Source organism: Ambystoma mexicanum, chromosome 7q, assembly GCF_040938575.1.
Source record: "Ambystoma mexicanum isolate Mex_15411 chromosome 7q, UKY_AmexF1_1, whole genome shotgun sequence".
In the NCBI taxonomy this organism is placed as follows: Eukaryota; Metazoa; Chordata; class Amphibia; order Caudata; family Ambystomatidae; genus Ambystoma; species Ambystoma mexicanum.
In genome coordinates this window covers 566,563,179-566,588,911 of record NC_090941.1, presented here as the reverse complement: position 1 = coordinate 566,588,911, position 25,733 = coordinate 566,563,179, and the positions used below count along the sequence as shown (strand labels likewise).

The 25,733-nt window shown below is 47.3% G+C and overlaps 1 protein-coding gene across 3 annotated transcripts in view; it reads left to right on the top strand.

Annotated features, from left to right (window-relative positions):
* NEK5 (NIMA related kinase 5) overlaps positions 1-25,733 on the top strand; it is a 1,893,692-nt gene that overhangs the window by 1,452,885 nt on the left and 415,074 nt on the right. The window lies entirely within an intron of this gene.

Below are 25,733 nucleotides of genomic sequence, written 5' to 3'. Positions count from 1 at the left end.
TGAAGGACGCTTGCATACACACCAAGTTAGATCTCCAGGGGGCTTATCATCTGGTACGAGTAAAAGAAGGCGAGGAATGGAAAACGGCCTTCCGTACAAAATATGGACTATTCGAATACCAGGTGATGCCTTTCGGGTTGTGCAACGCGCCTGCTGCCTTCCAATTCTTCATGAAGGATGTCCTTCGGGAACTCATCGATGTCTGTGTTGTCGTGTATATCGATGACATTCTGGTGTACTCCTCTTCGGAATCAGATCACAGAAAACATGTCAGGGCTGTCCTTGAGAAATTGCGCCAGCACAAACTGTTTGCAAAGCTGGAAAAATGCGTTTTCCATACCACCGAGTTTGAGTTTCTAGGATTCATCGTGACACCTAAAGGGGTCCGAATGGACTCACGGAAAGTGGATGCCATCCTCAAATGGCCATCACCTAGTTCGGTGAAAGGTGTCCAAAGCATGCTTGGTTTTGCCAATTTTTATCGCAGGTTTATCCCGGAATTTTCACGGGTGGTGCAACCCATCACTGCACTCTTGCGGAAGAATAAACGTTTTGAATGGACCGAGGAAGCTGAACAGGCCTTTCAGGAATTAAAAGCTAAATTTACGTCCGCACCTATTTTGAAACACCCGCGTCCTGATCTCCCATATATAGTCGAAACCGACGCATCCAGCTTAGCCATGGGAGTTGTCCTGTCTCAGAGAGACCCCGAAACCAACCAACTGCACCCCGTAGCATTTTGGTCCAGAAAGCTCTCGCCGCCGGAGATAAATTATGCAATCACCGATAAGGAATTATTAGCCATTAAGTCCGCCTTTAAGGCTTGGCGGCATTATCTTCTTGGCGCCAGGCATACCATCACCGTGATCACCGATCACCGAAATTTACAATATTTAAAAACTGCCAAGGCTCAGTCTTCACGACAGCTCCGATGGGCTTTATTCTTTGCTGAGTTCGATTTTATAATCACTTACCGTCCCGGCTGTAAGAATGGCAAAGCGGACGCGCTATCTCGAATTGGAATGGGAGAAATGGACACAAACTCAGAACCTGTGCCGATAATTCCCGAACAAAAAATCTTGGGGATAACCACTTTACAAACCCTTGAAGACATTCAAGCACGGGTAAAACTATTCCTGGACTCTTCAGCCTTGCAGGATTGGATCAAAAGGGGGTCTGCCTTTTCAATCAACGATGGCTTACCTTACTTCCAAGAACGTTTATTTTTGCCAGAAAAGGAATTGCAAGAACTGGTTATTTCCCGTCATCACGATACTCTGATGGAAGGACATCCTGGCATTGCCAAAACAGAGGAAAAAATTAAACGACAATTCTGGTGGCCGTCCTGGCGAAAGGATATTAAATCTTTTGTGATGTCCTGTGGAGTTTGCGCCCAAAACAATGGTCAAAAAACAAAACCTGCCGGTCTTCTTCAACCCTTAGACATTCCACCAGCACCTTGGCACACCTTGTCACTAGATTTTATCACGGACCTGCCCTCTTGTAATGGATACAATACTATTCTGGTTGTGGTGGATTTATTTTCCAAGATGGCCCATTTTTTTCCATTGAAAGGATTACCTTCAGCTTTTGTTCTTGCCAAGGAATTCCTCGAAAATATCATCCATCTGCATGGATTCCCGTCCATACTAATGTCAAGGATGGCACTCTGTTAAGAATGGCACAGGGCACCCAGTTAGGGTTTGGGTGGTTGTGCCTAAGTAAGGTGGACAGATAAGTACACACACAGCTGAAAGTAAAAGAGAACAAAGGGTAGGCAAGTGTAGCAAGGAAATAAGGTACAACGGATTGTATTCCCTCTTGGGGTGTATGCAGATATGGGAAGAGTGTTCCACGGACCTTAGGAAACAACTCTAGTCTTCTGCACAGTTTGCTATAACAGAGGCCCACGCTGTTTGCTCATGGCTGGGAACAACAGCTGTGGGTGTCTGTAACACAGAAACAAGACAAGGTAAGGGGCAGAGGTTGCTTGGCGGAAACCACCAGACAAGCCCTGTACAAAAGGGTCTACAAACAATACAAGAGAAGACGATAACAGACAAATCCAGGAATAGGGAAGTCGATGAGCAAACTGGCAGAAGGAAATGAAAGGAAAGCAGTATAACTGAACTGAACAGAGATAAAGAACTGAGAGTTGAAAACGAGAAAGATAGCAAGGGAGCAGCAGTCAGGAAACAGAGGGGCTGCAAGTAATTGAAAGTAATAAATGCAGGTAAACTGTTGAGGATTGCAGAGGACTGTAGGGTGAAAGGTAGAGAGCTCAGAGGAGCAGGACAGCAAGGAGCTAGCCCAAAGGAGCAGGGCTGTAAGGGAGGGAGCCCAGAGGATAAGGGCTGCAGGCAGCGGAGTGAAGCAGGCTGCAAGGCAAGGAGCCCAAAGGATAAGGGCTGAAGGCAGGGAGCCCAAAAGACTAGGGCTGTTGGCAGCAGGGTGAAGCAGGCTGCAAGGCAGGACGCCCAGAGGAGCAGGGCTGAGGCAGGGAGCCCAAAAGGCTAGGGCTGAAGGCAGCAGGGTGTAGCAGTCTGCAAGGCAGGGAGCCCAATGGACAAGGGCTGTAGGCAGCGGAGTGAGGCAAGCTGCAAGGCAGGGAGTCCAAAGGACAAAGGCTGTAGGCAGCGGAGGGAAGCAAGCTGCAAGGCAGGGAGCCAAAAGGACAAGGGCTGTAGGCAGCGGAGTGAGGCAAGCTGCAAGGCAGGGAGCCCAAAGGACAAAGGCTGTAGGCAGCGGAGTGAAGCAAGCTGCAAGGCAGGGAGCCAAAAGGACAAGGGCTGTAGGCAGTGGAGTGAGGCAAGCTGCAAGGCAGGGAGCCAAAAGGACAAGGGCAGCAAGGAGTAAGCCCAGGGGAGCAGGGCAACAAGGAGTGAGCCCAGAGGAGCTGGGCAGCGAGGCACTGGAAAAACAGGACTCAGAAAAAGCAGCAACAGGATGCAAAAATGTGTAGCTCTAAGCAAAAAGGTGCTGGAAGGACTCTTAATGCAAGAGACTGAGCTCCTGCAGGCAGCAGCTTTTATACCGCCCAGCCCAGCACAGAGTCAGGCTAATTGGTTGCACCTGGCTCAGCACACCTGCAGACAATCGGCCACCTCCCTCTCTGTTCCTGAGCTGGTGGAAGCAGAGCAAATTCCTAGGGCTTCTGGGGATTGTAGTTCTGGTGAAGAAAAATAGGAATAGCCAGGAATAGATGGTTATAGCCAAGTGCATTGTGGTAATTGTAGTTTTTTGGGAAAAATAAAAAAGCACCAAAGTCTCGCAAATGGGAAATAAGGTCCAAAAAGTGAATAGCGGTTGATCCAAGAGTTTTCTGTAGATAAATGAATAACAATTTGTCCATATTGATCGCCAATGTATGCGCCCATGGCGCAGGCATGACAACTAATCTCCGATCGGGGAAGCCAGTTTATTTCTCATTTTTGGAAAAAGTGTTGTCAACTGGCACAAATCGACGTAAGACTCTCAACCAGCCACCACCCACAGACCGATGGTCAGACGGAGAGAACAAACCAGACCCTTGAACAATATCTACGATGTATGTTGCACCAATCGGAGGGTAATTGGAAGGATATTTTATGGGTGGCTGAATATGCATACAATAACTCGATACACTCTGGAACTGGTCAGAGCCCCTTTTATACCCTATATGGACATCACCCTCGTACTTCAGACTTGGACTCACCTTTGAGCCTCGAAATGCCCGCAGTGGACCATTTGCATTCTACGATTACTCAAGCCTTCAAGGATGCTACTGCACACTTACAACATGCGAAAGGCAAATACAAAAAGAATGCGGATCTGCATCGAAAGGAGGCGCCTCCATACCAAATAGGGGATCAAGTATGGTTGACTACCAAACACTTATCGCTCAAGGGACCTCGGACTTTTAATCCAAGGTATTTAGGCCCTTACTCGATCAAAGCTATAAATAACCCAGTGGCAGTCAAGCTAGATCTACCAGCTAACATGCGGATTCACCCCGTTTTTCATGTGTCGCTTTTGAAACCAGTGCAACCAGGAACCAGATTAATAAAGCCACCAAAACCAATCCAGATAGATGGTGAGCCTGAATTCGAGGTGAAGAACATTTTGGACTCTAAGATCTTAAAATCAAAACTTTGCTATCTAATTGATTGGAAGGGGTACGGGCCTCAGGAAAGACCTTGGGAACCCAGCGATCATGTACATGCACCTCGGCTAGTAAAAAGGTTCCATCGGAATTTCCCGAACAAATCGAAACCTCCTGGGGAAACGACCTTGGGAGGGGCCTTGGGGGGGAGTGCTGTCATGATGCCTACCCCCGGAGCACCAGGCCAGGCCCAGCACCCCCGGGAGCAGGCATCACGCCCCCGGGTAAAAGCCCAGCGGCCCTTTATAGGGACTCTGTCCTGGCGCCGTTGGCGCCAGGCTCATGTTGGACATCAGTCCTGGCGCCATAGGCGCCAGGCTCATAAGGGGAAGTGTTTGGTGCACTTACCTGAAGCAGACCATGCTGCACACTCACCTGATGCAGACCATGCTGCATGAAGAACCAAGCCAAATGAGGCTTAGGAGGGACTATTTTTCTGAAGGAACTATTTTGTTACTTGGGTGGGGCTGTGGAAGAATACTCACCTGGAACTTCTTCCAAGGCTATTTAAGCCACGCCCGGACAGCCACACATGCTTCGCGTTGTTCTGCATCCCAGCAGCTGAACGCTCACCGTGTCTGCTCCTGCACCTGGACTCCAGTCACGCCCTCCTCGAACCTGGAACACCTGTAAGGGAATAAGAGAAGAGAAAGGTGAAAACCAAGAACTTATTCAACCTTCTTACCTGCATCCGGAATCTTCACGTCAGCATTCCTGAAGGAAGACTTCCATTTAAAAGCACCGCGTTGCTCGCTGCAGCGCCGCGCTTCACTCACCTGTTCCCGAGACGCCGCCCGGCTCCATCGCGGCTCTCAGCACTGGTCGCCACATCTCTGCACCTAGGGGAGAGAAGAAGAGACAAAAGTTGAGCAAGGGAACACAAGAGGAAAGCCGAATTTTCAGCCATATTACTTACCGGCTTTTCTTGGTGAACCATTCCACATCTCGGGTCGGCGCCGCATCTTTGGCAGGTACCGCACCCCACCCCTATGGGGAAAGGACAAAAGACATTACTGGGGAATTATAAAGACATTTAGAGGGGTCGCCCTCATCACTAACTCACCTGATTTTACCACCGGCAATTTAACCCCTCAATGCATCGCCTTTGTTCTGCACCTGAAATGAAGGACAGAAAAAACAACATAAAAGGACGCTCACACTTGAACTTTTGCATCTTCATACTTACGGCGTATCGCTCAGAAAAGTCAAGTGGATTTGCCAGCGCCATTCTGAAAACCAATGAAGTAACTGGACGAAGGCGCGCCCTTGCACCAGAAGCAGGATGGGGAGTTCATCCTTCCAAACCATAAGGTGAGCTTAAACCGGGGGTTTTGGAGGAACGAAGGGGGAAAGGGGGGAGCAAGCACACTATTCAGCAGACAGTTAATCCCCTTTCTCATCTGCAGAAGGATATTCCTATGGGCCAGACAAGCAAGATTTGGGGGTCCTGTTTAATCGGTGGTCCGAATTCTGCGCATCACGCTTGAAGAGGCCACAGCAACCCAGACCAGACCAGCGCCTCCGTGGGAGCCAGTTGAGCGTTACACTAAGCACAGGATGTTCTATCTCACTGAGTCGTTTTGGCTGAGGTGCGCACCATACATTTGCCGGCCTCCCCATTATGATCTCGTATGGGGAGAGCCCTGTTTTAGCCTGTACAGACGTACGCATGCATAATAGTGCTATTGGTAATGCATCCACCCAACTCAACTTGCTTCCCGCACAAATCTTGCTAATCTTTGATTTAAGAATCCTGTTGTGCCTCTCCACAAGACCGGCAGAACTCGGATGCCTTGAACTATGGAATCTCTTATCAATCCGGAGACCTGCACATATCTGTAACACCACTGCACCCACAAAATGTGGTCCATTATCGGACCATAGGACACGGGGTAAGCCAAATCTGGAAAAATACTCCTTCAACTTTACTTTTGCTGTAGTCATTGCTGTGCAGTCTTTTAAAGGATATGCCTCCACCCACTTACTGAATGCACAGATTACCACCAAGACCTATTTTAAGTTTTGGCACCTTTCCATCTCTATGAAATCAAAATGAACTACCGCAAACGGCATGGAGGACGGGCCAAAACTGCCTGTTGGTGTCACTGTTCCCTTTCCTACATTGTGTTGTAAACACGTGATACAGTTCTGCACCAACCTCTCTGCATTCTTTTTTATGTTTGCATTCTGCCATACTGTAGAAAGGTGCTGTATCATTTTCTTGGCACAGATGTGCGTTGGGCTGTGGGCCATTGTGACCATTGCAGTCACATATGAATTTGGTAACATCCAGTTTCTAGTTCCCTTGTCCACCCAACAACCCTCCAAATCCAACTCAGCAGATCCCTCTGCCCATCCCTGTATTTCATCGGCCGTAGCCTCGGCCTGCATTTCTTTGTCAGTCGCAACTCCATCTTCTATCATACAGGGTACTTCCTCTGTCTGAACCGTCACCATCTTGGTATTCAAATCAGTGTCAGTTTGTTTCGCAATCCTGTCTGCAAACGCGTTTCCCTCTCCTATTTTGCATGTTACTTTTTTATGTGCCTCGCATTTCACTATTGCTAGGTGCTTTGGAAACGTGAGTGCAGACAGCAATCGTACAATCAAAGGGCCATGTTGAATTCTGGCACCATGTGATGTCAGAAACCCTCTCTCAGCCCAGAGTCGTCCAAAGTTATGAACCACTCCAAACGTGTACTGACTATCAGTATATATATTCACATTCAAATTTTCAGAAATCTCGCAGGTTCTGGTTACTGCTATTATTTCTGTGGCTTGTGCTGAATTGTAGGGGATTCTTTTACTTTCTACAACACTCTCTAGGGTAGTGATAGTGTATGCGGCAGTTGTCGTGCCATCTGGTAATTTAAAACATGAGCCGTCACAAAATAACTCTCCATCCAGCTCTTTCTGTGGAATATCACTTAAATCGACTCTCCCCTTGGTTTCTTCCTCAGTGACCATTAAGCAATCGTGGGGGGGTGATTCATTCTTCCCAATTTCTTTTATGGTTAATGGCATTAATTCTGCAGGATTCAAAGCACTACACCTCATAATTTGGATATGGGGCGCGAACAAGATAATCTCATATTTTGTCAATCTAGTAGAAGTGTAGTGTTGCGTCTGTGTCCTATTTAATAGAACTTCTATGGCATGTGACACCATCAGAATTAAAGTGTGCCCCAATACCATCCCTTCCGTTTGTTTCACTGACGCAGCAGCCGCCGCCGCGACAAATCGCAAACATCGTGGTAGTGCGCGCGCTACAGGGTCCAGCGCAGACGAAAAATAGCCGCACAGCCTATTTCTTCCACCTTGTTCCTGTGTCAAAACCGCCAATGCACATCCTTCACTTTCACACACAAATAGTCTGAAAATGTTCTTATAGTTCGGCGTACCCAAAACTGGAGCCGAGCATAATGTAGTTTTCAATCCATCAAATGCTCTTTTGCATTGCTCATCCCATGTAACGCTCACCTGATTCCCGCAGAGGCGCCGGTCTTGACTGGGTGAATGCCGTATCTTCAAAGGTGATGTGTAACACACGGTTGGCTCTTTGGGCTGGACCTCTGTGCACTGTATGTCTGACTCGAAGAGTAAGATGTCTGCAGATAGAAAATATGGGATTAATGAACTGGGGTTATTGGGTGCCTCTCTCCTCTTCCCTTTCTCTTCTCCTGTAGAACCCCAAAGGTTTACGCCCTCACCTTAGGTAAGTGAACGCCGAGCTCTCCATCTGCCTCGGGGTAGGGTGCCGTAACCAGTTCCTTCACTGGATAAGGGTGCAGGCCTCTTGACCTCAGAGGACTGCTGTCCGTCGTTAACTGCACGAACGGTAAGTTCTGGGCGCTTCAAATGTCTTAAAAGTCTTTTGTAATGATATCTCTTGTTTTGCAGAGTTCCGGCGATGGCGGATGGCGGGCTGATGAGAGTTGAGGATCGAACCCGCGTGAGGAATAGAAGCGCCTGGAAGCACGTAGGTAAGCGCTTGTAGCCTGCTTCACGATGCGCACTAACTGTCCCTTTTATCTTGCAGGTACAAGTTCGGAGCTTTAGAGAAGCTGAAGGGTGCTGGAATACCCACTGGATTCGGCGTGGGAAGGAGTGATGGCACGTGAGTAATAAAGTTTCCCAATGTCTTTAAACGCACCTTCTTTTGTCTTTCAGATGCGGGATGCAGCGCCGAAGGCCTCCGGAGCGTGCGAAGAGCTGGTAAGCTTTTGTCTTTCAGATGCCGGAATGCAGCGCGAGGCGTTGGTGACAGCCGATGGACCAGGTAAGAGATGCGCTACCACTGAAGACCGTAGTGCTAACCTGTTCTTTCTTTGTCTTTACAGGTGCTGCTGAAGACTGGATTCCAGGATTGTAAGCCTTTGTTTCCTTAGGCCCAGGATCAGAAGCAGAAGACACGATGAGCGTTCTGCTGCAGAGAATGCAGAATAACGCAAAGCAAGATTCATCCATCGGGTGTGGTTTAAATAGCCTCCTGTAGTGCTTAGGTCTCTCCTTCCACAGCCAGGCCTAGGTAAGAAAAGAGTTCCTGCTTTCCAGAAGAGTTCCAGTGTTCTGAACCTAGGGAGTGGCTCCTGCCCCACCCAACAGGAAAAGTAGTCCCAAACAGAAGAGGATCAGGGGCTCAACTGGCAGGTAAGTAAGCAGCATGGTCTGCTGCAGGTAAGTCCACCCAAGCATGATGAGCCCGGCGCTTGCAGCGCTGGGACTGGGCATCTTTATGAGCCTGGTGCCACTGGCGCCAGGACAGGGTCCAAAAGGTCCCAATTGGGACTGGCTGGCACTCGGAACCGGGGTTATGGGTCTGCTTCCAAGGGAGTCGGGCAAGTCCTGATCTTTTGGAAGCAGAGATCATGACATCCCACTGCAAAGGCATAACCGCATCTTTTCTAGTCAAATTCACTAATGGTTTCACAATCAACGCAAAATTACCAATCCATTGTCGGCAATATGAAGCCATGCCTATTATGGCTCTGACTCCTTTTTGTGTCTTTGGAATAGGCATACAAGAAATACTTTCTATGCGTTCTGGCGTTAGTCTTCTCCCTCCTTTCGAAAGTAGGTAGCCCAAGTAAACTACCTCCTTTCGATTATACTGAAATTTCTTCAAATTAGCTTTATGGCCATGTGCCGCTAGGTGTGACAGTAGTAATACAGTGCTTTCTTTACAAATCTCCTCTGTGTCTGCAGCTAGCAATAAATCATCTATGTATTGCAAAAGTACACAACCCACGGGTAATTCCAGCATGTCTAGTTGTCCTTTTAATGCTCTACTGTAAATACTTGGACTTTCCGTATAACCTTGCGGAATCCGTGTAAATGTAAATGATCGTCCTCCTAATGTGGACGCGAACAAGTATCTACTGTCCTTGTCCACTGGAATACTAAAGAATGTGTTCTTCAACTCTATTACACTAAAATATTCTGCTGAAACAGGTATCATTGTCAATATTGTAGTGACGTCTGGCACTAGAGGAAATTGCGGATGTACTACTTTATTCAATGCGCGTAGATCAATTATGAAATGGTATGGTACCTCATTACCTCCTTTTTTATAAACCGGGAGGATCGGGCTGTTACATGTACTGCCTGTGATTTCCTCTATTACCCCTAATTTCACCAAATCAGTAACAATACTCTTCAATCCTTTCTCACCTTCAACCGAAATTTTGTATTGGGGTATTCGCGGTAGGGTAACAACTTCTTTTAAAATAATCTTTACTGGCTCTATCTTTAAACATCCCACATCGTTGTCATGCATTGCCCATATACAGGTTGGTACTTTACTTCTGACACAGGGGCATCGTGTGGCCATATCGTTAGAAACACTCGTCTGCCGCGCAATGTATAACAGAACCTAGTTTTTTCAACAAATTTAATCCCAACAAATTTTCTCCACAATTGTCTGTTAGAAGGAAAGGACAATGTTCGGTAAATGGTCCTATGGTAACTGGGACTGGTTTGGACACTGGGTTTATGACTGGTGTACCTGCGAACCCTACGGAAATATTCTTTTGCCCTGACAGTGGTATATTCGGAACCAAGTGATGGTCTATTGAACACTTCTGTGCTCCTGTATCTACAAGAAAGCGGTGTTCCTCATTCCTGACTCTCATTTCTACATAGGGTCCTCTTTGATTTACGGGAATAGACACTGGTTCCGACCCCTGTCCTGGGCTGTCCTATTGGGGAAATAACACATCGTCCGATGTGTAATCATTACTATTACTGTAATACATGTTTGGCTGTGTATCGAAAACATTTCCAATCTTCCCTCTATTTCCCCCACTCTGATTTCCATATTGTTGATTTTGCTGTCCCTGACTCTGGTTTGGGACATTTTGGTTTTGGCCTTGGTTTTGATTACCTCCATTATTATGATGCTGCTGCATACAAGGGCTGTAGGCAGCGGAGTGAGGCAAGCTGCAAGGCAGGGAGCCCAAAGGACAAAGGCTGTAGGCACCGGAGTGAAGCAAGCTGCAAGGCAGGTAGCCAAAAGGACAAGGGCTGTAGGCAGTGGAGTGAGGCAAGCTGCAAGGCAGGGAGCCAAAAGGACATGGGCAGCAAGGAGTAAGCCCAGGGGAGCAGGGCAACAAGGAGTGAGCCCAGAGGAGCTGGGCAGCGAGGCACTGGAAAAACAGGACTCAGAAAAAGCAGCAACAGGATGCAAAAATGTGTAGCTCTAAGCAAAAAGGTGCTGGAAGGACTCTTAATGCAAGAGACTGAGCTCCTGCAGGCAGCAGCTTTTATACCGCCCAGCCCAGCACAGAGTCAGGCTAATTGGTTGCACCTGGCTCAGCACACCTGCAGACAATCGGCCACCTCCCTCTCTGTTCCTGAGCTGGTGGAAGCAGAGCAAATTCCTAGGGCTTCTGGGGATTGTAGTTCTGGTGAAGAAAAATAGGAATAGCCAGGAATAGATGGTTATAGCCAAGTGCATTGTGGTAATTGTAGTTTTTTGGGAAAAATAAAAAAGCACCAAAGTCTCGCAAATGGGAAATAAGGTCCAAAAAGTGAATAGCGGTTGATCCAAGAGTTTTCTGTAGATAAATGAATAACAATTTGTCCATATTGATCGCCAATGTATGCGCCCATGGCGCAGGCATGACAACTAATCTCCGATCGGGGAAGCCAGTTTATTTCTCATTTTTGGAAAAAGTGTTGTCAACTGGCACAAATCGACGTAAGACTCTCAACCAGCCACTAGCCACAGACCGATGGTCAGACGGAGAGAACAAACCAGACCCTTGAACAATATCTACGATGTATGTTGCACCAATCGGAGGGTAATTGGAAGGATATTTTATGGGTGGCTGAATATGCATACAATAACTCGATACACTCTGGAACTGGTCAGAGCCCCTTTTATACCCTATATGGACATCACCCTCGTACTTCAGACTTGGACTCACCTTTGAGCCTCGAAATGCCCGCAGTGGACCATTTGCATTCTACGATTACTCAAGCCTTCAAGGATGCTACTGCACACTTATAACATGCGAAAGGCAAATACAAAAAGAATGCGGATCTGCATCGAAAGGAGGCGCCTCCATACCAAATAGGGGATCAAGTATGGTTGACTACCAAACACTTATCGCTCAAGGGACCTCGGACTTTTAATCCAAGGTATTTAGGCCCTTACTCGATCAAAGCTATAAATAACCCAGTGGCAGTCAAGCTAGATCTACCAGCTAACATGCGGATTCACCCCGTTTTTCATGTGTCGCTTTTGAAACCAGTGCAACCAGGAACCAGATTAATAAAGCCACCAGAACCAATCCAGATAGATGGGGAGCCTGAATTCGAGGTGAAGAACATTTTGGACTCTAAGATCTTAAAATCAAAACTTTTCTATCTAATTGATTGGAAGGGGTACGGGCCTCAGGAAAGACCTTGGGAACCCAGCGACCATGTACATGCACCTCGGCTAGTAAAAAGGTTCCATCGGAATTTCCCGAACAAACCGAAACCTCCTGGGGAAACGACCTTGGGAGGGGCCTTGGGGGGGAGTGCTGTCATGATGCCTACCCCCGGAGCACCAGGCCAGGCCCAGCACCCCCGGGAGCAGGCATCACGCCCCCGGGTAAAAGCCCAGCGGCCCTTTATAGGGACTCTGTCCTGGCGCCGTTGGCGCCAGGCTCATGTTGGACATCAGTCCTGGCGCCATAGGCGCCAGGCTCATAAGGGGAAGTGTTTGGTGCACTTACCTGAAGCAGACCATGCTGCACACTCACCTGATGCAGACCATGCTGCATGAAGAACCAAGCCAAATGAGGCTTAGGAGGGACTATTTTTCTGAAGGAACTATTTTGTTACTTGGGTGGGGCTGTGGAAGAATACTCACCTGGAACTTCTTCCAAGGCTATTTAAGCCACGCCCGGACAGCCACACATGCTTCGCGTTGTTCTGCATCCCAGCAGCTGAACGCTCACCGTGTCTGCTCCTGCACCTGGACTCCAGCCACGCCCTCCTCGAACCTGGAACACCTGTAAGGGAATAAGAGAAGAGAAAGGTGAAAACCAAGAACTTATTCAACCTTCTTACCTGCATCCGGAATCTTCACGTCAGCATTCCTGAAGGAAGACTTCCATTTAAAAGCACCGCGTTGCTCGCTGCAGCGCCGCGCTTCACTCACCTGTTCCCCAGACGCCGCCCGGCTCCATCGCGGCTCTCAGCACTGGTCGCCACATCTCTGCACCTAGGGGAGAGAAGAAGAGACAAAAGTTGAGCAAGGGAACACAAGAGGAAAGCCGAATTTTCAGCCATATTACTTACCGGCTTTTCTTGGTGAACCATTCCACATCTCGGGTCGGCGCCGCATCTTTGGCAGGTACCGCACCCCACCCCTATGGGGAAAGGACAAAAGACATTACTGGGGAATTATAAAGACATTTAGAGGGGTCGCCCTCATCACTAACTCACCTGGTTTTACCACCGGCAATTTAACCCCTCAATGCATCGCCTTTGTTCTGCACCTGAAATGAAGGACAGAAAAAACAACATAAAAGGACGCTCACACTTGAACTTTTGCATCTTCATACTTACGGCGTATCGCTCAGAAAAGTCAAGTGGATTTGCCAGCGCCATTCTGAAAACCAGTGAAGTAACTGGACGAAGGCGCGCCCTTGCACCAGAAGCAGGATGGAGAGTTCATCCTTCCAAACCATAAGGTGAGCTTAAATCGGGGGTTTTGGAGGAACGAAGGGGGAAAAGGGGGAGCAAGCACACTATTCAGCAGACAGTTAATCCCCTTTCTCATCTGCAGAAGGATATTCCTATGGGCCAGACAAGCAAGATTTGGGGGTCCTGTTTAATCGGTGGTCCGAATTCTGCGCATCACGCTTGAAGAGGCCACAGCAACCCAGACCAGACCAGCGCCTCCGTGGGAGCCAGTTGAGCGTTACACTAAGCACAGGATGTTCTATCTCACTGAGTCGTTTTGGCTGAGGTGCGCACCATACATTTGCCGGCCTCCCCATTATGATCTCGTATGGGGAGAGCCCCGTTTTAGCCTGTACAGACGTACGCATGCATAATAGTGCTATTGGTAATGCATCCACCCAACTCAACTTGCTTCCCGCACAAATCTTGCTAATCTTTGATTTAAGAATCCCGTTGTGCCTCTCCACAAGACCGGCAGAACTCGGATGCCTTGAACTATGGAATCTCTTATCAATCCGGAGACCTGCACATATCTGTAACACCACTGCACCCACAAAATGTGGTCCATTATCGGACCATAGGACACGGGGCAAGCCAAATCTGGAAAAATACTCCTTCAACATTACTTTTGCTGTAGTCATTGCTGTGCAGTCTTTTAAAGGATATGCCTCCACCCACTTACTGAATGCACAGATTACCACCAAGACCTATTTTAAGTTTTGGCACCTTTCCATCTCTATGAAATCAAAATGAACTACCGCAAACGGCATGGAGGACGGGCCAAAACTGCCTGTTGGTGTCACTGTTCCCTTTCCTACATTGTGTTGTAAACACGTGATACAGTTCTGCACCAACCTCTCTGCATTCTTTTTTATGTTTGCATTCTGCCATACTGTAGAAAGGTGCTGTATCATTTTCTTGGCACAGATGTGCATTGGGCTGTGGGCCATTGTGACCATTGCAGTCACATATGAATTTGGTAACATCCAGTTTCTAGTTCCCTTGTCCACCCAACAACCCTCCAAATCCAACTCAGCAGATCCCTCTGCCCATCCCTGTATTTCATCGGCCGTAGCCTCGGCCTGCATTTCTTTGTCAGTCGCAACTCCATCTTCTATCATACAGGGTACTTCCTCTGTCTGAACCGTCATCATCTTGGTATTCAAATCAGTGTCAGTTTGTTTCGCAATCCTGTCTGCAAACGCGTTTCCCTCTCCTATTTTGCATGTTACTTTTTTATGTGCCTCGCATTTCACTATTGCTAGGTGCTTTGGAAACGTGAGTGCAGACAGCAATCGTACAATCAAAGGGCCATGTTGAATTCTGGCACCATGTGATGTCAGAAACCCTCTCTCAGCCCAGAGTCGTCCAAAGTTATGAACCACTCCAAACGTATACTGACTATCAGTATATATATTCACATTCAAATTTTCACAAATCTCGCAGGTTCTGGTTACTGCTATTATTTCTGTGGCTTGTGCTGAATTGTAGGGGATTCTTTTACTTTCTACAACACTCTCTAGGGTAGTGATAGTGTATGCGGCAGTTGTCGTGCCATCTGGTAATTTAAAACATGAGCCGTCACAAAATAACTCTCCATCCAGCTCTTTCTGTGGAATATCACTTAAATCGACTCTCCCCTTGGTTTCTTCCTCAGTGACCATTAAGCAATCGTGGGGGGGTGATTCATTCTTCCCAATTTCTTTTATGGTTAATGGCATTAATTCTGCAGGATTCAAAGCACTACACCTCATAATTTGGATATGGGGCGCGAACAAGATAATCTCATATTTTGTCAATTTAGTAGAAGTGAAGTGTTGCGTCTGTGTCCTATTTAATAGAACTTCTATGGCATGTGACACCATCAGAATTAAAGTGTGCCCCAATACCATCCCTTCCGTTTGTTTCACTGACGCAGCAGCCGCCGCCGCGACAAATCGCAAACATCGTGATAGTGCGCGCGCTACAGGGTCCAGCGCAGACGAAAAATAGCCGCACAGCCTATTTCTTCCACCTTGTTCCTGTGTCAAAACCGCCAATGCACATCCTTCACTTTCACACACAAATAGTCTGAAAATGTTCTTATAGTTCGGCGTACCCAAAACTGGAGCCGAGCATAATGTAGTTTTCAATCCATCAAATGCTCTCTGACATTGCTCATCCCATGTAACGCTCACCTGATTCCCGCAGAGGCGCCGGTCTTGACTGGGTGAATGCCGTATCTTCAAAGGTGATGTGTAACACACGGTTGGCTCTTTGGGCTGGACCTCTGTGCACTGTATGTCTGACTCGAAGAGTAAGATGTCTGCAGATAGAAAATATGGGATTAATGAACTAGGGTTATTGGGTGCCTCTCTCCTCTTCCCTTTCTCTTCTCCTGTAGAACCCCAAAGGTTTACGCCCTCACCTTAGGTAAGTGAACGCCGAGCTCTCCATCTGCCTCGGGGTAGGGTGCCGTAACCAGTTCCTTCACTGGATAAGGGTGCAGGCCTCTTGACCTCAGAGGACTGCTGTCCGTCGTTAACTGCACGAACGGTAAGTTCTGGGCGCTTCAAATGTCTTAAAAGTCTTTTGTAATGATATCTCTTGTTTTGCAGAGTTCCGGCGATGGCGGATGGCGGGCTGATGAGAGTTGAGGATCGAACCCGCGTGAGGAATAGGAGCGCCTGGAAGCACGTAGGTAAGCGCTTGTAGCCTGCTTCACGATGCGCACTAACTGTCCCTTTTATCTTGCAGGTACAAGTTCGGAGCTTTAGAGAAGCTGAAGGGTGCTGGAATACCCACTGGATTCGGCGTGGGAAGGAGTGATGGCACGTGAGTAATAAAGTTGCCCAATGTCTTTAAACGCACCTTCTTTTGTCTTTCAGATGCGGGATGCAGCGCCGAAGGCCTCCGGAGCGTGCAAAGAGCTGGTAAGCTTTTGTCTTTCAGATGCCGGAATGCAGTGCGAAGACCTCCGGAACATGCGAAGAGTAGGTAAGCCTTTGTCTTTCAGATGCCGGAATGCAGAGCGAGGCGTTGGTGACAGCCGATGGACCAGGTAAGAGATGCGCTGCCACTGAAGACCGTAGTGCTAACCTGTTCTTTCTTTGTCTTTACAGGTGCTGCTGAAGACTGGATTCCAGGATGGTAAGCCTTTGTTTCCTTAGGCCCAGGATCAGAAGCAGAAGACACAATGAGCGTTCTGCTGCAGAGAATGCAGAATAACGCAAAGCAAGATTCATCCATCGGGTGTGGTTTAAATAGCCTCCTGTAGTGCTTAGGTGTCTCCTTCCACAGCCAGGCCTAGGTAAGAAAAGAGTTCCTGCTTTCCAGAAGAGTTCCAGTGTTCTGAACCTAGGGAGTGGCTCCTGCCCCACCCAACAGGAAAAGTAGTCCCAAACAGAAGAGGATCAGGGGCTCAACTGGCAGGTAAGTAAGCAGCATGGTCTGCTGCAGGTAAGTCCACCCAAGCATTATGAGCCCGGCGCTTCCAGCGCTGGGACTGGGCATCTTTATGAGCCTGGTGCCACTGGCGCCAGGACAGGGTCCAAAAGGTCCCAATTGGGACTGGCTGGCACTCGGAACCGGGGTTATGGGTCTGCTTCCAAGGGAGTCGGGCAAGTCCTGATCTTTTGGAAGCAGAGATCATGACATCCCACTGCAAAGGCATAACCGCATCTTTTCTAGTCAAATTCACTAATGGTTTCACAATCAACGCAAAATTACCAATCCATTGTCGGCAATATGAAGCCATGCCTATTATGGCTCTGACTCCTTTTTGTGTCTTTGGAATAGGCATACAAGAAATACTTTCTATGCGTTCTGGCGTTAGTCTTCTCCCTCCTTTCGAAAGTAGGTAGCCCAAGTAAACTACCTCCTTTCGATTATACTGAAATTTCTTCAAATTAGCTTTATGGCCATGTGCCGCTAGGTGTGACAGTAGTAATACAGTGCTTTCTTTACAAATCTCCTCTGTGTCTGCAGCTAGCAATAAATCGTCTATGTATTGCAAAAGTACACAACCCACGGGTAATTCCAGCATGTCTAGTTGTCCTTTTAATGCTCTACTGTAAATACTTGGACTTTCCGTATAACCTTGCGGAATCCGTGTAAATGTAAATGATCGTCCTCCTAATGTGGACGCGAACAAGTATCTACTGTCCTTGTCCACTGGAATACTAAAGAATGTGTTCTTCAACTCTATTACACTAAAATATTCTGCTGAAACAGGTATCATTGTCAATATTGTAGTGACGTCTGGCACTAGAGGAAATTGCGGATGTACTACTTTATTCAATGCGCGTAGATCAATTATGAAATGGTATGGTACCGCATTACCTCCTTTTTTATAAACCGGGAGGATCGGGCTGTTACATGTACTGCCTGTGATTTCCTCTATTACCCCTAATTTCACCAAATCAGTAACAATACTCTTCAATCCTTTCTCACCTTCAACCGACATTTTGTATTGGGGTATTCGCGGTAGGGTAACAACTTCTTTTAAAATAATCTTTACTGGCTCTATCTTTAAACATCCCACATCGTTGTCATGCATTGCCCATATACAGGTTGGTACTTTACTTCTGACACAGGGGCATCGTGTGGCCATATCGTTAGAAACACTCGTCTGCCGCGCAATGTATAACAGAACCTAGTTTTTTCAACAAATTTAATCCCAACAAATTTTCTCCACAATTGTCTGTTAGAAGGAAAGGACAATGTTCGGTAAATGGTCCTATGGTAACTGGGACTGGTTTGGACACTGGGTTTATGACTGGTGTACCTGCGAACCCTACGGAAATATTCTTTTGCCCTGACAGTGGTATATTCGGAACCAAGTGATGGTCTATTGAACACTTCTGTGCTCCTGTATCTACAAGAAAGCGGTGTTCCTCATTCCTGACTCTCATTTCTACATAGGGTCCTCTCTGATTCACGGGAATAGACACTGGTTCCGACCCCTGTCCTGGGCTGTCCTATTGGGGAAATAACACATCGTCCGATGTGTAATCATTACTATTACTGTAATACATGTTTGGCTGTGTATCGAAAACATTTCCAATCTTCCCTCTATTTCCCCCACTCTGATTTCCATATTGTTGATTTTGCTGTCCCTGACTCTGGTTTGGGACATTTTGGTTTTGGCCTTGGTTTTGATTACCTCCATTATTATGATGCTGCTGCATACGTTCCTACTTGGTCCATTCGCTCCTGGGTGTCCTCTATGCTGTTTCCTCTGACCAGACCCATTTCTATTCTGTAGATGCGGGCATTGCGCTCGCCAATGTCCTTCCTCTTTACAATATACACACTGATTCGTCCCCACTGTTCCCCCATGCATATTCGAACTACTCGTTAGTTGTGCGTTCCCTCGCCCTCTATTATATCCTACTACTTGCTGCATTAATACCTGTGTTCTAATTAGACATTCCTTCAAGTCTGCCCCCACCTGTTTTATCAACGATAATTTGTTCACCATTTCCTTCTGCTCCGGCGATGGTAACTGCTGCCGTCTATTATGCGACCCCTTTTTCCCCTTCCCAGGTCTCCCGATATCCCTACTCCTGTACGTAGGTGTAGTAAACATTTTGGCAGGTGCAGTAAACATTTCGACGTAATCATTATCTAATTCATCTCTAAACTCAAGAAGTCTATACACATGTTCTCTCACTTCTTCATCCCTCTCCCTACAGCATGCTAATGCATTCAAATCTAACAATCGCTGCGGTGGTAATTTCCCAATTAGCTGTTTCCATCTCTCTACCAAATATTCACCCATGCATTCCAACGCTACCTGTCTTTCGTTGCTTCTACGAAAGTCATATATCGAAGCCAATGTTTCCGTCCCATCATTCCCGTCTATATACATCTCTGCCTGATGCTGCAATTCCACCTTCCTTTCCTTGCTGATTGCGCTGCAGGTTACCCTCGTGCACTGCCGTTGGTCATTCCCGCCTCTTGCCCCCGTGGTTTCAACTTCAACCCCGGGAGGAACGGACGGTACCGAGTCTGTGTCTAAGGCGGGAGATGCAGATGGGACAATGGGAACAGCGAGTGTATGTTGTGCGCCTGGTTGGCTAGTAGGAAGTGTTACATGCGCGGTCTGTGGCTCTGGGAGGGCTTGAGCTACCGGAGGGGGAGCTTGAGTTACGGGCAGGGTCTGGGCAATAACTACTGACGTATCTGGTCTTACTTCTGATCTTGGGCCTTGTTTTGTATGGGTCAATATATTTTCTATCAATTCATCTGCAGCTAGCAATTCCCGTTGTGGGTATATCTTTTCTATATTCAACTGATCACGCCTGCCTGCCCTTCTTAGACTCTCAGTCCACTCCTCCTCTTCTTTTTCTTCCGCTACCTCACCTTTTGATTTATGCCTGCGCGCATGCTTTGCTCTGCTTTTAAATCGGAACATTGCTTCCTTTCTCCAGTCTTTAATAGTTTCAAATGCTTCAGGACGCGCTTTCTTTCTTATCAACACCCTTTATAAATTATCTATCCTCGCCATCTCAAAACTACCATTAATCGGCCACTGATGGTCTTCTTGCTTTCTGGTTTGCCTATGCCAAGTCTCACAGAACATTATCGCACCCACTCCATACTTCACATACATCTCATACGCTGGCGCTCCCCCAGGTGGTACAATTTGGCCATTTTCCAAAGATTGTCTACCGCAGCGGAGAAACCCCGCTAAGGTGGACAATACCCCAGGCATGCTTCAACCTTCCCCTTTGTTAATCAACCTTAGCTAACCTAACCTTACGTTTGATTTTGCAAAGTCAACTCTCAACCAATATCAGGATGCATTGAATCGGGGAATGACTCACCTGATAAATCAAGTCGTCTGTATACTGACGCACCAAAGGACGTCGTGTCTGCGTTTCTTGGCTTCCGCCTCGTTTCGGGACCCTCGCCTCCTTGTTCTCTAGCCAGGCACGTCGATCAGGGATCAGATGTTTGCAGATCTGCAAAGGAATCTCTCATCACTTTTACAGGGCGCCCCGAACACCTCTTGATCCCGGCTCGATCGTCCCGTCCTCGCCTTTCTCAATTACGTTACGCGAAGGAACAAGTGGGGGAGGGTCCCTATTCGGGCGCCATCTTGAAAGGGGCCCCTAGGGGAGTCTGACATCTATGGAAACAAGGCGGGTCACCACACACAATAGAGACGCCAGACACGAGGTTGTATTCCCAAAGCTAGGGTTTTATTGCAAAGCAAAAGTCTCAGTTGGCCAACTTGGTGCCAACGCCCTGCAACGTGTATCTCTAGACCTCGAGGGACGCAAGAGAGTGAATTACGTACATCAGTTACATATATACAAAATGCATATCAAACAATCAGCTATGACATGTATAACACCCCTCTTCATTGGGTTTCTTTGAACTTGGTGTGATGATGGACATCTCCGACTACTATGACAACTTCAAACATCTATTCTAGTAACAATTTGCAATTTGTGAGTGCGTAGGCATCTTTCGGTTATTGAATAGAACATGGCGCTTCTGTTCTTGGAAGCGAACTACATACAGGGGGAGTTGCATTCCGGACCTTGCTATCTATCAGGTGCTATTTGTGTCCTGGGAGCCGACATGCTCTTAGCGGGCTCAGCAAAGGGGGGCCGTTAGAAAAGCATAATTCAAGCCTTTAGAGGTATTATTCGAACATATTCTACCATATAACGAGACTGGCTGGCAGCTGTGAAATGATTAAATGCCCTGTGGCTCTGCATCAAGGCTACATTAAGGAGGGAGCCGGGCATTCTTCCTGGCGCTGCCTACGTTTGTGTTTCAGCGAAACACTTGTTATCCTCTAGGCCCTATGGCCTTGTCCTTTTCATATACAGACAACAATGTTCCACAGTCGAGCAGTGTAAGCGGAAAATATACTGCGAAGCAATAGGAACAGAAAGCAATGAGCAATGGTTAGAAAACAAAATGGCGATTCTTGTTACATCAAAATGGCCGTTCAATGGAAAACTCGAAAACCTATATTCTGTCGTATCATGCATGAGACGGTTGGCCCACGGCCACTAAAATGCTTTTGCGGTCTCAAATTAGATTTCTAGACTGACATAGGGTCAGGGGACTGGCCAGGATACCGCGTTCTTTGAGGAGGGTCGTCCCTAATCCCATAAGGAGCTTCCTCTCCCATATGATCCTCCCCCAGTGCACCACCCCCAGGGGGAATATTGTTCTGTGGACGCACCGCCCTGGCCTCAGGGGAAAGGTCTCCCCATAAGGGAGAAGGGACGACATCCTCAGATTCGAGGCAAGTCAACCCCTGGAAGACTGCAGGGCAGACACTTCCTGAGGGGTACAGGTGGAGGTGCCCCCAGAGGAGGAGCAGCGACTAACACTGTTCCCTCAGCACCTAAAGGGGCCAAACCTCTGTGAGATTTTCTGCCATGGTTCCCCTATGGAGGGGAAGACTTTCCCTGTTCAGCACGGAATGGGTCAAGACCACATCCGATGCTTGGCCGTTGCAGTTCATTCAACAGGGTTACTGTCTCCCTTTCCTGCAGCATCCTCAGGTCCATGGCCTTTACACCAGCACCTTGCCTCTGGATACCATTCTCTTGGAGGAGGTCTGTCAGCTTCTTTTGAAGAGCACGATACAACTGGTACTGCACTCAGAACGAGGCAAGGGTTGGTGCTACACCTATTTTCTGGTGCCGCAAAGGATGGGGGATTGCATCCCATTGCTTGCTCCCCATTCTGCATCTGAGACTGTTGAACCTAATCCTGTGGAAGGACAAGTTCAAAATGGTTACATTAGCCCAGGTCCTGCAAGTTCACTATCTGCCGGACTGGTTAATATCAATGGACCTTCAGGATGCCTACTTCCGCGATTCATCGGAAACACAGGAAGTACCTAAGGTTTGTTGTGGGCCAACATCACTACAGGTTCAGAGTCCTACCGTTCCGTCTTTCTTCTGTTCCCAGGGTTTTCACCAAGCTGATAGCAGTGGTGGTGGCTCGCCACAGGAGGGAGGCCATTCTTGTCTTTCCTACCTGAATGACTGGACTCCATTCATGTTCTATTAGACTGCCCACCCGTAAGGTTATTTTCCTGGTTGCCATTGCTTCTGTGAGACAAGTGAGTGAGCACCAGGCTTTATCTGTTAAACCTCCATCCTTGGTTTTTTTCAAGGAGAAGGTGACTTTGAGAGTGAGGCACTTTTTTCTTCGTCTCAGATTTTTATCTCTCTCAAAAGATCCATCTTCTTGTGTTTTTTCCTCTGCCTCATCCTTCTAAGGCAGAGGAGCGATTCCATCAGCTGGACCTGGTTGGGCCCTCAGCTACTATGTCTCTCGGACGAGAGATGCTAGGAAAGATGACCAGGTTTTCATTGGTTACACTGGTGCTTGTGCTGGCAGGGCTGTAACCAAACAGACTCTGTCAAGGTGGATCATTCTATGCATCTCGGAATGCTCTGATCTGGCTGGAAAGGATGTGCCTGAGGGTCTCACTGCCCATTCTATCAGAAGATGGGCTCCCACCTGTGCCCTGCAGAGGGGAGTGCCTGTACTGGGCATCTGCTAGTGACAAGGTGGGTGTCACTGTGTACGTTTGCTAAGCATTAATGCTTGGATTCCCTTTCAGGGCAGGACACCTGCTTTTGTACGGTGGTCCTCCATATTGTTATGGTCTAGGTCGTGTACTTGCTCTCCTCCAGATTTTCGTACTGCTTTGGGAGTCTATCATAGATGAGGAATCCGTGGGTGGAAGGAATCCATTTAAAGAACAAATTACTTACCCCTCAGTAATGTTCTTTCTGATAGGTGTTCCTCCCACTGATTCCTCATCGCCCTCCCTACCTGTCCGCCTTGGCGGCTAGCTGGTACTCTGGTCCCTCAGCATCAGAGTGATAGAGAAAAGGGGTGGAACTGAGGTCACACAGTGCAGCGCCTCAATATATACTGGCCCGTACGTCATGTCCAGTCATAAAGGTGTTGGACGTTTCCGGCTCGGAGCCTCGCTATGCTACCCTGACGTAAGAAAAGTTTCCAAAGAGCAGCTGCGCTGTGGATAGGATATTATAGATGAGGAATCCATGGGTGGAACATCTATCAGAAAGAAACATTACTGTGGCAATAAGACCTGAGGCGGCGGGCCAGTACTGCCCCAGGTAATGCCCCCAGGGCCGTAGTTACAGGCCCAAGCGCATGGGAGGGCCTTAGGGAAGCCCCGGGGGCATTACCGTGGGCGGTATAGGCCCGCCGCCGAGGGTCTTCTAGCCATTAGTACCCCGGCCCGTTAGACTGGGGTACTAATGGGGGGTTGGTAATTTTGTTCTTTATGTCAGCATGAAAATCTCATACAGGTGTAAAACAGTGCCCTCTGCGAAGATGCAGGAGGCAAATAAACCAGAGATGCAAACTCCTCTTCGTGTGCCTCCTAATCCTTGAAAGGGTGCCAAAATGATGCACTGGAGTGTGAAATTAAGGTGTAAATGGCTAATGCCTTGCTTTTACACCTTAATATTGCACTTCACGACATTGAAAATGGGCCCCTTTGATGATATAAAGCTCCAACATCCTATATTGCCATTTAATAAGCTACATCTTTACCAGTGTGTTCTCTTTCTCATCAGAGACCTACATAAATAGCCAGCAGACCAGGCAATAAAGATCACACAAAGGAAAGGATAGCAGAGTCTACGAAATGTGTATAATATTTAATCAAATTCAGCATCAACATATCAACCTGACAAATCAAGCACAATAGCACCAAAGAAGGCTAAGGAATGTTCTTAAAGCATTTATGGGGAGCATCAACTTTGATTAGAGAAACCTACATCACAGCGATACAAATATCATACCAGGACATCAATGTCAACAAAGTCCAGGAGGCCCCTATACCCATGGTCAAGTGGCCTTGCAAAATAGGGGGAAGAAGAATCTCCTTTATCTTGTAGGCCACAGAGACGGTTGCACACATTCATGTAAATATAATATTGTACAACCTAAAAGCCCTGTTATTGGGACAGAACCAACTTAAGTATACAGTGCTCCGAAGCAGCTTCTAGCATACTGAAGCACTATATGAAAACACAAAATATACATTTCCTAGATCAAATGACACCGGAGAAAGCTGCAATAAGGCAGTGAGATGCGTGTTGGGCTCTAGCTGTTACTTTGAAGACTTTGCATTTATAATTCTAATATTACAAAAAGAGAATGATATTCAAATGGCGATATGCCATTTGTATATAGCAATACTAAAGCAAAGTGATACCTGAACAGTTCAGGACACTTTGACATGAAAACAGTATGTTTTTTGTCTTGAGTATATTATTCAATGTAAAGTGTTGATTTCAGAGAGAGTTCAACAAGAAATGTAATACACACCATTAAAGGAGTTGTGGGTGATTCCAAGCTGCTACACCATTTACCTACACACATTCACTGGCTCAATATGGTGGTGGTGGAGACACACTGGACAAAGCGGGTAGCAGACAACTTTAACAAAGGCGCCCAGACTTGTTAAATCGTCACATCCCTGTCATTGCCCAGTGGGTGTAGCACAGAGTAAAGACCCTGATTGAAAGAGGGCAGTCACAACAAAGTTCTGACTGTAAATCTGAAAAAACATTGGGTCAAAAGTCAGGAGAATTCATGAGAAGCCTTCAGGAAGGAACCTGAGAAAAAAAGTACAGAGACAGGAACCCAGCTCCCTAAATCTCCTTGCCAAGGTAATGGCCACCAGAATGAGAATCTTAAAGCAAAGTAACTGCAATGGGAACTCAAATGGGGAGACCTGAGAATCGTGAAAAATCAAGCAGGGATAATACCAGGAAGGAAAAGAGTAGCAGATCCTGGATCTAGGGGACTCAGAATTCCACAGAATGCCTCATAAAGTGCTTTATAGAAGCAGCCTTGCACCAAAGGGTCAAGATTGCAAGCTCTCACCCTAAGCCTTCTTTAAGAAATATAACACCCTACGTAAATTGATGACCCAGGACATACAGCCAGACATAGAACATAATGAGCAAAATGATCCCCTCTGATGAGACCCCCTACCTAAGAGTTCAGAGTTTATGGGATACAATCTATGAACAAAATAAAAATCGTCCTCTGTGTGCGCCTCCTCTCAGATCCCTGACAGACTGCTTATATAAGCATGGTACAGTAAGGCAGGAACCAGCCAGCGAAGAGTAGTTGAGTAGTGGCCTTCGCATTGCAGAGCGATTGACATTTTTAGTAGAGGCGTTAAGCAGGATAGTAACCACTATGATTAACAGAGGACCCTACACTTTATCTTAAATTTTAGGCAGAGGAAAGGGAGAAAATACAAACGGAAGTGTCTTCGGCCAAGGTGTCCTCCCCTGATACAGTGGGTCTCTGCTCCTTGGAAAGAGGTTGTACAGCAGTGTTTTCTCCCTGGACACAGAGAGATAACAGCAGACTCAAGCCCAAGCCAAATTTGAAT